Source organism: Moschus berezovskii, chromosome 8, assembly GCF_049115385.1.
Source record: "Moschus berezovskii isolate FMDL1 chromosome 8, NW_MosBer_1.0, whole genome shotgun sequence".
Taxonomy (NCBI): Eukaryota; Metazoa; Chordata; class Mammalia; order Artiodactyla; family Moschidae; genus Moschus; species Moschus berezovskii.
Window position 1 is genome coordinate 7,501 of NC_142467.1, and position 12,632 is coordinate 20,132.

General features: G+C 42.7%; 1 long non-coding RNA gene across 1 annotated transcript in view; it reads right to left on the reverse strand.

Annotated features, from left to right (window-relative positions):
- Positions 1-12,632, reverse strand: part of LOC148777006 (uncharacterized) — a 31,042-nt gene that overhangs the window by 564 nt on the left and 17,846 nt on the right. Inside the window, exons 2-3 of the long non-coding RNA XR_016037974.1 lie at positions 5,147-5,255; positions 1-1,025 (exon numbers count right to left, since the gene is read on the reverse strand). The exon at positions 1-1,025 is cut by the window's left edge and continues 564 nt beyond it. This is a non-coding gene — a long non-coding RNA (uncharacterized LOC148777006). The remainder of the gene's footprint in view (positions 1,026-5,146; positions 5,256-12,632) is intronic.

A 12,632-nucleotide genomic window follows, 5' to 3' on the forward strand; every position in this document is an offset into this window, starting at 1 on the left:
TACACTGCTTAGTACAAGTGGAGAAGCAACACCTCAGTGATTAAACCTTTAAAGATGATAAATATGAGAACAACTGGTATGAATAAACCTTAAGTAGTGCCTTCTCAGACCTCCCGTCATAAGCACAAGCATAATAAAAACACTGAGTTTTCATGGTCTCACACAAACTTAAACTCACTTATGACTCTGCTTTGAGAGGAGTTGAACTACTCATTGTTAAAGAGAAATGATTCTTTCTCCTCTGAAGATTTGTTAATCATTCAGTTGGGTGAGGTGAATAAAATACTTAAGGATCTAATACATAAAAATGCAATAGGCAAAGCACATAGATATTTTGCTCCCTTTCTCAAAGGATGGAATATTTTGTATTTGCACTGATTTTATATTTTGACTTCATGTACAATTATATATTGATATTTTTAGTTGAAATACAATAGGACTAAAAATATTGATATAATACTAATAAATCATGTTGGTATGTGTGGTTGTCACATAGGATTCACAGAAGATTTAAATTCACAGTCGTCAATGTAAAGGATTAATCCTATTTAGCTTCTTCATGAATCTATACCATGAATGAAGAGCTTTTCTCAACATATTTCACTGAGGGAACTACAAGGGTGATAGGCATAGTTCAGTTCAGTTCAGTTCAGTCGCTCAGTCGTGTCCGACTCTTTGCGACCCCACGAATCACAGCACGCCAGGCCTCCCTGTCCATCACCAACTCCCAGAGTTCACTCAAACTCATGTCCATCGAGTTGGTGACGCCATTCAGCCATCTCATTCTCTGTCGTCCCCTTCTCCTCCTGCCTCCAATCCCTCCCAGCATCAGAGTCTTTTCCAGTGAGTCAACTCTTCGCATGAGGTGGCCAAAGTATTGGAGTTTCAGCTTTAGCATCAGTCCTTCCAATGCGGATAGGCATAGTACGATGTTTCAACTCATGGATTTTTAAGCATTGCTCACAATACAGATTTCATTTTCATCATTAGGGTTCTTTCAGTGTCCTTGACCAGCATTTGTTTTTCTGTATACAGAAGAAAAAAATTCATGAGTATCAAACTTGTTCACATAAAACGAGTGTATGAATTGTTATCTTCCCGACCCAGGGATCAAACCCACATCACTTCCATCTCCTACACTGGTAGGCAGATTAGATTATTTACCGACTGTGCCACCTAGGAATCAATATACACTTCAAGAACCACTGTCATCAGCTTCTACTGTTCATGACCAAAGTAGGAGAAAGAAGATTGGAAGAAGTACTCATAAGTGTACTCATAAGAAGTACTCATAAGTCAAGGAACTGTTATACTGGGTACTCCAGTTATTACTGGGACAAGTCAGTTTCTCCAATGATGATGGGTATAACTGAAAAATTATTACAAATGCATGGGATGCGATGTCTACATGATAAATGTGTTCCTCTTATGCTACTGTTTCAGGTATGCTTACTTCAGCATGAAGGACTGCACTTCAAGGGATGCCTGCTATTCCAGCTCAAGCAACAGATAGTGAAGTGCAGATCATTGTCCTTTGTTGAAAATGATCAGCAGTTTGTCAACATATGTAACATGCCAGAGCAACCCTTGGGATGGAACTCTAAAAACAGATTAGGCCCACTTTTTGCCAAGCCCTGAGATAAAATACATATCAAAAAAAGAAAAATAGCATCGATTCTGTCAGGACTTCCTCACCTTTTCTTTCTGCATGGCAGGAAGCAGACACTGAGACCAGATGACTGCAGGGTTTAACTGTGAGCTAACATTGGGTGGGGTGGAAGCTCATCACTCTAGTAAGAATGTGGCTCAATTAAACTGTTTGACTTTCATTCACTTCATGTACACAAAGTTCTATAATCCTTCGTTAAGGAATTAAATAAGTTATATTTCTTTACACACTCATAATCTCTTGGCTTACACTCATGTAAATTCCTGGTCCAGCACTTATACAATGAGTGTTACAGGCAGTAATAGTGCATGAATGATGATGAGCAATGACAGGAAGTTTATTTATTCTCTGTTTGAATTCTCGATATTTTACAATTTTTTTATAATATACTTACAGATGTGAATATTTTAGTGGCATGTATAAATACATGTTGAGTAGTGCTATGATAACTCATAGTGTTGGCACAATAATTATCATGGCTATTACCTTTTCCATATATTCCTTTTGAGATTCTGTTCCATTATACATTATCATAAGATACTCAGTACAGTTTCCTAAACTGTACAGTAGGTCCTTGTGGTTTCTTTCATATATCGTACTATGTATTTGTTAATAATTGAAACAAAAACTGGTACACAAATATTCACAGTGACATTATTCACAATAGCCCAAAGATAGAACCCATTCAAGTGTCCATCGGTGGGTGAAAGAACATGCAACACAGGGTATATTCAAGAGCTTGAACAGTATTCTACTATACAAAAAAAAAAAAACTAAAATGGTGCTGCCACTGTGCAAGACATTACAGAAATTACTCCAAAACTAACACATGTAATAAATATATATTTCAATTCTAATTCATGCTATATACCCAAAAGGTTTGGGAAAAGGGGCTGAAAAAATGCATATTTTTGCAGTTATACTCACAACAGCATGATTCACACTGGCCAACAAACAGAAGCACTCTAAGTGTCCATGGCAGCCAATTCTATAAACAAACTGTGCTATACATACAATGGAATATGATTTGGCCCTTCAAAGTTGGTGATTCTGACAATGCTACAATGTGGACGAACCTTATGCTCATTATATTAAGTGAAATAAACCAGACCAAAAAAGGACAAACGTTCTGTGATTCCACTAATATGAGATATCCAAACAAGTTAAACTCAAAGCCAGAAAAAGCAGAAAGTGATTCCCAGGGATCGAAGAGAGTTCATGTTTCATGGACCCCAGTTTCCCTTGGGGAAACTGACTTCCTATGATATCTCCAAAACCAATGATACAAATAATTGGAAGCCATATCCAATCAAATGAATGTAGACATAATTTTACAATTTACACCAACCTCACTCAAACTTCTCAACAGAAAAAAGGCAAAACTGTATCTATGTTACCACAGCTTTGCTTAAAACTGTATCTACAGTACCTCTGTTTTGCTTATGAAATTTAACAACAACAAAAAAAGAAACACTAAAGTATATCCAAGAAAGGATATAAAACATATATAACACAAACTTTAAAAAATTAGAAACTTAAACTGGGAAAAACCTTATCTGCAAAACTTAAACACAAGCCACAGAAAAATATATTTACAAAATACATATCTGATAAAGGATTGTACTCCAACTATACCCAAAAATCTGGAACAAACAACCTCATTATAAATGTATAAATCTGAACACCTGGCCAAAGAAAATATACAGATAAGCATATTAAAAACAATCAAAATCATATATCATTAGGAAATTACAAACGAAAACAACAGTGAGGTAACACTGCACACCTATTAGATCCAGGAAACTCAAAAAAGTGGGGGCAGGGCTTCTCTGGTGGCTCAGTGGTAAAGAATCTGCCTTACATTGCAAGGCACCCAAGTTCGATCACTTACCCAGGAAGATCCCACATGCCAGAGAAACTTAGCTGGATTTTTCCACAGCTAAACAAGGCTAACCTGTGACCTGAACACTACACGTCTAGCACTTAGTAATCAGCTTTGAAAAAGTGTCCAGACAAAAACTATCACAATTATACACAGCAGCTCTACTTGAGACAGCTGAAAACTTTCAAATAGCAGGATGTCTTCGGTAGATGACTGTGTAAACACATTGGGATACATCCAAAGTGAAGGGAAACAAATGCTACCCCAAAATATACCTCTTCAGCATGAGAATTAGTTGGACCTAATTAACTTTTTTATTTTAAGAGAACACATGATCATCTCTGAAACCCAAGTTCAAGACGGCTCTTCTGTGAATCACATTTACCAGAGAAATCTCATTTCAAAGGAATCCTCTGTATATACCAGACAGAAGGATGATAGTCTTGTGAAACTCTTTTTTTTAATCAATAGGGAAAGCTAAGACGTTAATCTGTACAACAACCATACCCTTCCTTTGGTTTACATTTTTAAAATATTTATTTGTTTTTTTTATTTGGCTGTGCCAGATCTACCTTCATTGAGGCAAGCCAGATATTTAGCTACAGCATGCAAACTCTTCGTCATGGCATGGGAGATCTAGTTCTCTGATCAGGGATTAAACCTGGGTCTCCTTCTTTGGGAGTGTCCAGTCTTAGCCACTGGAGAAGGAAATGGCAACCCACTCTAGCGTTCTTGCCTGGAGAATCCCAGGGATGGCGGAGCCTGGTGGGCTGCCATCTATGGGGTCGCACAGAGTCGGACACAACTGAAGCGACTTAGCAGCAGCAGCAGCATCAGTCTTAGCCACTGGACCACCAGGAAGCCCCCATTTTGTTTTCAGATGAAGATGGTATCTAAGGTGATATCCTGGGCCATTTCAGTCACTGACTTAGTTTCCTGAGTTTCTCCAAAGCACGCACGAGGTACACATTATTGAACTGGTTTGCAAAACAAGCAAAGGTTGTTTGCTACAACACTGTATGCTTACAAATATCTAAATGGTAAATGGCATGCTATTTATTTTTAATTACTATGGGGAAAAAAGAATGCAGGATTCGTACATGTTACAACATGAATAAACATTAAAACCATCTTTGGGGGAAATATCCACATAGAAAAGGCCACCCAGATCCCATAGTCACCATCTCTGCTTTAAATCCATCAAGTTTGCCCAAATAACTGAAAATCTCAGTAACACCCTAAAAAAAGAAAAAAAGATGAGGAAAAGGATGGGAAGAAAAGATATATTCATACAATTGAACAATTGCTGAAAGTGGAAGTGGGGCTGTGGATTACATTATAATGTAGAAACCATATGATTTCCTGATTTTGGAGGTTATGTGCTGGTTCTGCAGGAGAAACCACCCATTTGGATAAAACACATAGAGTATTTTAGATGAAGTGGCAAATGTGAGTACTTTTTCCCATTGCTAGGAGTTTTCTGTACATTTTAAATTACTGGAAAGTAAATTATGTTTCAAAACAACCATGTCAATACCACAAAAGAAAATCAGATTAGACAGGCATGAAACTTTCTTATACAGGCCAAGACTTACCCAGACGAAGTTCAAGGGAAGCTGTGATGCTCACTGCCATTGTAGGAGTCCACATGGAATGAAGACGTACTGTGGGAAGTCTATTAGGAACCACCATCCTCCGGATGACCTATTGCAGGAGGAACAGATTTTACAAAGAAAATTTTCCACATAACCTCACAAAAGGTTGTTAGACTACATTCAGTAAAGCTGAATCATTTCGGATCAATTTGCAATCATATAAAATACTACAATTTACAATCCCAATCAGTATACAAAAATCAGTTGTGTTTCTATACACTAATAACAATCAGAAACAAAAATTAAGAAAATCTCATTTACAATTGCATCAAAAAGAATAAAACATCTAGCAACAAACTTAATCAAGGACATAAAAGACCAGTAGTCAGAAAACTAGAGAGCACTGATAAAGAAACCAAAGAAAACACAAATAAACAGAAAACTATTCCACGCTCATGCACTGGAACAATGAGGAAATAAAATGTTCATTCCAACCAAAGCCATCAACAAACACACTGACTGCAGTTACAAAATAATATTCAATGGCATTTTTCACCGAAATATTCCTAATATTAGGCTGCTAATATTGAACAGGACCTTAAACAGCCAAAAGGACTCTGAGAAAGAAGAACACAGCTGGAGGCATCTTCCTCTCCGACTTCTAACTTCATCACGGAGCTGGAGTAACCAAAGCAGTGAGGAATTGGCACGAACACAGACACAAGGACTCGAGGAAAGAACAGAGAGCCCAGGAACGAACCCACAGGAACGTGGTCAGTTCATGAAAATCAAACCAGGAACGAGCAAAGAGGAAAGGACAGGCCTCTCAGGAAACTGGCGGGAAAACCGGCCACCTACACCGAAGAACATCAGTGAAGGTCATCCTCTAGATCATCCAACGGAAATCTAACTGAAAACCCGCCACTGTGCACAGGGAGCTCTCCCCCACCCCCCCAGTCCTCTCATACGGGCCTGCGGGCAGCGCTCAGCGGGACACAGGAAACGCCGACTTCGTCCTCATTTCTCCCTCTTGCAGCGCCTCCCTGCTGGCGGGCACTGAGGCAAGCCCGCTCTTCTCAGCCTGGACGCAGCCCCGTTTTCCAGAAGCCCGAGTCCTGACGCCCTGAGGAGACAAAGCTCCCCCAGCGGGTCCCGGAGCCCAGCGTGAAGCAAAGCGTCCTGCGCCCGCGGGTCAGAGCGGGTGTGGCGCCCCCTGCCGGCCGCCAGAGAGGAGCTGGCAGCCCCGCGCTCAGAGCCCAGAGGGCTCACCCAGAAGCAGCTCTGCTGGGAGCACTCAGACTGCGAGCCCACACTGAAATGGAGCAGAATAGCTCCACGACCCTCCTCAAAACATGGCTAAGGAACAATCAGCCTGTATGGAATGCAGCCATAAAAAGGAACACATTTGAGTCATTTCTAATGAACTGGATGAACCTAGAGCATATTAAAGAGGAAAGTCAGTCAGAAAGAGAAAAACGTGGAATCTGGGAGGATGGTACTGACGAATCTGTTCACACAGCAGCGATGGAGATGCAGACATAGAGAAGAGACTCACGGACAAGGTGGGGAGCAAGAGGCAGCGGGGGAGATGAATGGAGAGGGCAGCCTGGACGCATGCGCACCAACATCTGTAAAGAGACAACCAGAGGGAACCTGCTGTGTGACTCAGGGACTCAAACCGGGGCTCTGTAACAACCTAGAGAGGTGGGATGGGTGGGGCGTGGGAGGGAGATTCGAGAGCGAGGGGACACACGTACACCTATGGTTAATTCATGTTGACGTATGACAAATCAAACCAATATTGTAAAGCGATGATCAATCAACTAAAAATAAATGTTAAAAATAGCATATGGAACGAAATGAACATAAACACAAACTTTGCAACATCTTAATTCCATTTAAAAAACTATAAAAATTTTAGAAAACAACAAAAGATCTACATGACCTTTGGTCTGGTGATGAGTTCTAACACACAACCAAAAAGCCAACTTACCGAATTATTAATATAAAGTATTTAAAACATTGACTTTTATAATTTTATACATTTACTCTGTGGAGGACCTTACTCGAGAGAACCAAAAGCAAACTGTTAAATGAACCACTGACCACCCACCCTTGCCAGGCAACAGAGAAGAGAAAACACTTGCAGGAGTCGTCTTACAACAGGAGGTCCTGGTAAGGAACAAGGAACTCACAAGCTACCACCAACCAGGATTCTGGAGAGGTCAACAGGAGATGGGAGACTCCAGTCCAGAGGTCTTACCAACCTCCCAGGATCCTCCTCGCTAAATCCATCTTGGCTGAGTGATGGGTGTACCCCCAGGAAGGACCCCAATTCAGAATGACTGGCAAGAGACAAACCAGAAACTAACCCAATGATCATAAAACCTGAGACTGTGAGCCATGTGGCAGAGCAGTTCTCTCCGTTTCCCTCACCCTCCTGCCCTCCGCCCCGGCAGCCCTTCCCAATAAAGCCTCTCACTTGGACAGCACTCCTCTCCTCGGACAACTCATTTCCAAGTGTCAGACAAGAACCCACTGTCAAGCCCTGGAAGGGATCCCCCTTCCTCCATCAAAACCAATAACCAGGAGAAAATATCTTCAAAATGCTATCTTGTAGAGAAGGAAATCAGAGAAGGCAATGGCAACCCACTCCAGTACTATTGCCTGGAGAATCCCATGGACAGAGGAGCCTGGTAGGCTGCAGTCCCTGGGGTCGCTAAGAGTTGGACACAACTTCACTGAGCGACTTCACTTTCATGCATTGGAGAAGGACATGGCAACACACTCCAGTGCTCCTGTCTGGAGAATCCCAGGGACAGAGGAGCCTGGTAGGCCGCCGCCTATGGGGTTGCACAGAGTCGGACACAACTGAAGCGACTTAACGGCAGCAGCAGAGAAGGAAATAGCACCCCCTCCAGTATTCTGGCCTCAGAAATCCCAGGGACAGAGGAGCTTGGTGGGCCACAATCCAACAGCAGGGCATTTCTGAGGGGAGGAAACAGTCCCAGGAAAGTTGAGGCGCTCGCCAAAAGCCCCAGAGCTTTTGATAGCACAGCCAGAACTGTGGCTGAGGATTCCCAGCTGCCAGGCCTCTTGATCCTGGCCTTTTTCACCAGATCCATGTGTGGAAAACTAGAATCAAAAATATGCCCTGGTGGCTCCGTGGTAAAGAATCCACCTGCCAGTGCTGGAGATGCAGGTGTGATCCCCAGTATGGGAAGATCCCACATGCTGTGGAGCAACTAAACCTGTGGGCCACGACTGCTGAGCCTGTGCTCTAGAGCCTGGAAGCCACAATGCCGAGCTCACATACTGCAGCTACGGAAGCCCGTGAGCCTGTGCCCCACAACAAGAGGAGCCACTGCAGTGAGAAGCCCACACACTACTAGTTATGGCCCATGCTCACCAGAACTAGAGAAAAGCCCACACACGAAGACCCAACACAGTCAAAAACAAATAAATCGTTTTCCTAAAAAATGCGTATCTGACAATCTGTACTCAAACTGTCCAAGAACGCTAGAGCAAACAAGCCCATTCATAATTGGTAACGACTGAAATAGACACCTGGCCACTGAGGGTATACAGATAGTAAACTATCACACAGAAACATACTCAAGATACTGGTAGAATGCATGCACAGCCCCTTTTGGAAGACAGTCTGACAGTTCTTTCAGTAACCACATGGGACAAGCACTGAATTCTATATATAAGTGGTGGGAGCCAGGTATCTTACCATTGGAATGGGAAGTTACAGATAAACAAAAGGAAAGGTTACAATATCCATGTCATGATCGATCAGGTTGGAGACATCATCATAAATTATCGTTAACTGAATATGTTCAAAGTTAAGCTGGAATACATGTATATATTTCCATGTATTGTCAGCTGAGCATATTTAGCTCCTACATGTATGTTTTAAATATCATTCTCTAATAAAAGGGAACAGGAAACATCCCTGATGGCCCGGTGGTAAAGAATCTGCCTACCAACGCTGGGAACAGGGGTTCAATCTCTGGTCCTAGAAGATTCCACATGCCCAGGGACAACTAAGCCCCCTAACAACTATTGAAGCTTGCATGCTCCAGAGCCCAAGTTCTGCAACCAGAGAAAGCGCTGCAGTGAGAAGCCATGGCACTGCAACTAGAGGGTAGCCTCTGCTCACTACAACTGGACATCTAGCAATAAAGACCCAGCATAGTCAAAAATAATTTAATGTTTAAAAAAAAAAGGACAGAGGTTCTCTGAAGAAAGGACTGAGACTAGTGCTGAGACAGTACATATATGAGCCGGGGTGACCTTAGAGTGTGAGAGAGTAGAGACGACTGTCAAGCTATCCAAGCTGATAGAAATGATGCTTACACAGTTTTATCTGTATACACTAGCAAATAACAATCTGAAAAGGAATTTAAAAAATCAATTCTCTTTCAATAATGTCAACATTAATAAAATACTGTGCCATGGATGTAATGAGGGTGATAAGACTGGCACACTGGAAATTATACACGATTGCTGAAAAATATCCTGACTACATGTACAGATATTCCATAGCGATGGAAAGACTTAAGATGGGAATACCATGGAATGTATCCTCAATCTGAAATGAAGATTCAATATGAATTACAAAAGGCTGAAAGGTTGTTGCTAAAACACAAAAGATGCCAGGATTCTTGGCCTCCAGAGGAGAAGAATTCAATCCAGGGCCAGTGACGAAGCTTGATCACTCAGAGCTTTTGTGTCATAAAGTTTTATTAAAGTACAAAAGAGATAGAGAAAGCTGCTGACATAGACATCAGAAGGGGGCATAAAGAGTACGCCCTGCTAGTCTTTAGCCAGATGTTATACAGCCACTGCTGCTGCTGCTGCTGCTGAGTCACTTCAGTCGTGTCTGACTCTGTGTGACCCCTTAAACGGAAGCCCACCAGGCTCCCCCGTCCCTGGGATTCTCCAGGCAAGAACACTGGAGTGGGTTGCCATTTCCTTCTCCAATGTGTGAAAGTGAAAAGTGAAAGTGAAGTCGCTCAGTCATGTCTAACCCTTAGCGATCCCACGGACTGCAGCCCACCAGGCTCCTCCATCCATGGGATTTTCTAGGCAAGAGTACTGGAGTGGCTTGCCATTGCCTTCTCCAATACAGCCACTAGCAGTCTGCTAATGAAAGAAAGGCAATGTCTCAGAGAATGGCACCAGGCCCCTCACCCACAACATGCATTGAGATAACATTGGTAGCAGCTGAGTCAGCCCGGGTCATAAAGTTATTGACATGAATCCTGAAGAAAGGCAGATTTCCAAGCAAATGTATAGTTTCGTTAACATAGATTAGGAGAACAAGGTATGAGGAAAACATACTGGTTTGTCAAGTCGGTTCTGAGCCTTAAGGGGGAACCGACCTGAAGACAGAGTCTGGGGTAAAACATACTACATTAACATAACTTGAGACAAACATTTCCATAAGAAAAATGCATTGCTTAGCTCAAGGTTTGAGAAAAGTTAAATTCAAGTGGAGCCAGAAGTCGTCATGGCAACACAGAATTTTAAGAGAAGCTTCCTTTTAAATTTGTATTGAGAATGGGAGAAAATGTAACACTAGTTTGTTTCCTCCTGCCTCTTAAGAGAGAGATTAAAAAAAAAAAGCCCGACACTTGCAGCCTATTTTCTCTGTCCGGAGACCCCTGGCCCTCTTGCCTGTTACCCTCTCCAGGCCTTTAGGAAGCAATACACAAGCTGACCCTAACATACACGTGGAATGACAATGGACTCCAAGGAGCCAAAACAATCCTGTGAGTCTGCACTTCAAAGGTCCTCTGGTATGCTGTGCTAAGTCGCTTCAGTCATGTCTGCCTGTCAGGGCCAGCCAGGTTCCTCTGTTCATGGGAATTTTCCAGGCAAGAATACTGGAGTGGGTTGCCGTGCCCTCCTCCAGGGGATCTTCCCAATCCAGGGATCGAATTCCTGCATTGGCAGGTAGGTTCTCTTGTGGCTCAGCTGGTAAAGAATCCGCCTGCAATGTGGGAGACCTGGGTTTTTCGATCCCTGGGTTGGGAAGGTCCCCTGGAGAAGGGAAAGGCTACCCACTCCAGTATTCTAGCCTGGAGAATTCCATGGACTGTATAGTCCATGGGGTTGCAAAGAGTCAGACACGACTGAGCAGCCTTCACTTTCACTCACTCTTTACCACTAGCACCACCTGGGGCAAAAGTGCCTCAGTGGAGATCAGGGAAACCCAGTTAAGAGAAGGGACTCAGAGACAAGGAAGTGAGGGAAGGAGACTCTTAGCCACACTCAGAGAAGCCTGGCAGGTAGTTCTGCAGGTGGAGAGGAGGAAGCAGGCTGGAGCTGTGCAGAAGATGAAAGAGGGGACTAAAGCAGGGACCCCCAACCTCTAGGATAGAGTGCCTGATGATCTGAGGTGCAGCTGATGAAATAAGAATAGAAATAAGTGTTCGGTCACTCAGCCATGTCGAACCCTCTGTGACCCTATGGACTGTAGGCCACAAGACTCCTCAGTCCATTGAAATCTTCAGGCAAGAATACTGGAGTGGGCTGTCATTTCCTTCTCCAGGAGATCTTCCCGACCCCAGGATTGAACCCGGGTCTCCCGCATTGCAGGCAGACTCTTTACCAACGGAGCCGCCAGGGAACAGAAATAGAAAGAGTGCACAATAAATTGACTGCACTTGAAATATCCCAAAATCTTCCCCCATCCCTGTCTGTCAAAAAATTGTCTTCCAAAAAAACTCCCGAGGTCAAGGAAGGAACTTCAAGTGTACTCAGCTGTCCCAGGTTGCTGGGTTAAGGAGATGCTCAAGCAGGGGTGTCCCAAGAGGTAGACCCTCCCTTGCGTGGGGTCCTCAACAGAACTCCAATAGCCTTGGTGATGATCAGAGAGACTTGTTTCATTTTTTTTTTAAATATCCTTGTGGGATAAACTTAAAACTTGGCAATTCTGTTACAGTCTTCCTAAGAAAAAGTTTTCTTTCTTTAATGATGCATGAAGTACCAACTGTGATGATCACTGTTCTAATATATCTCATAGTGTTGCTGACACTATGGATATAATTGTGTGAAATTGAACTTAGTCAATAAAAATGTTGAAGCATCTGCCCTGTACCCATCACCTTCCAAGGGTTGGGAAGTACAATGAAAATACTCCATAAGATACACAGCTGGTAGGCAAATTATTTAAAAAAGCCTTTTACACTTCCACCAATAGTCTATTCTCAACGTCAACACTTGCCAATGAATGACCATGCTGGGTAGGAAGCTCATTAAAAACCCAGGAGCCAGAGTTCCTGGAACGATATCCCATTCTCCCTTGGACAGTCCTCCACCCTCTCTGGCTCTCAGTTTCCTCATCTGTAAAATCATGGACAACTGACCACAATTCATCCCTGGAACCCAAGCCTATTGAGGGGGAGGGGAAATATTACTCCGAGGTCTGGATGAGAGAACAAATTGAAAGAAAAATATGTCATTGCTGCTTTTT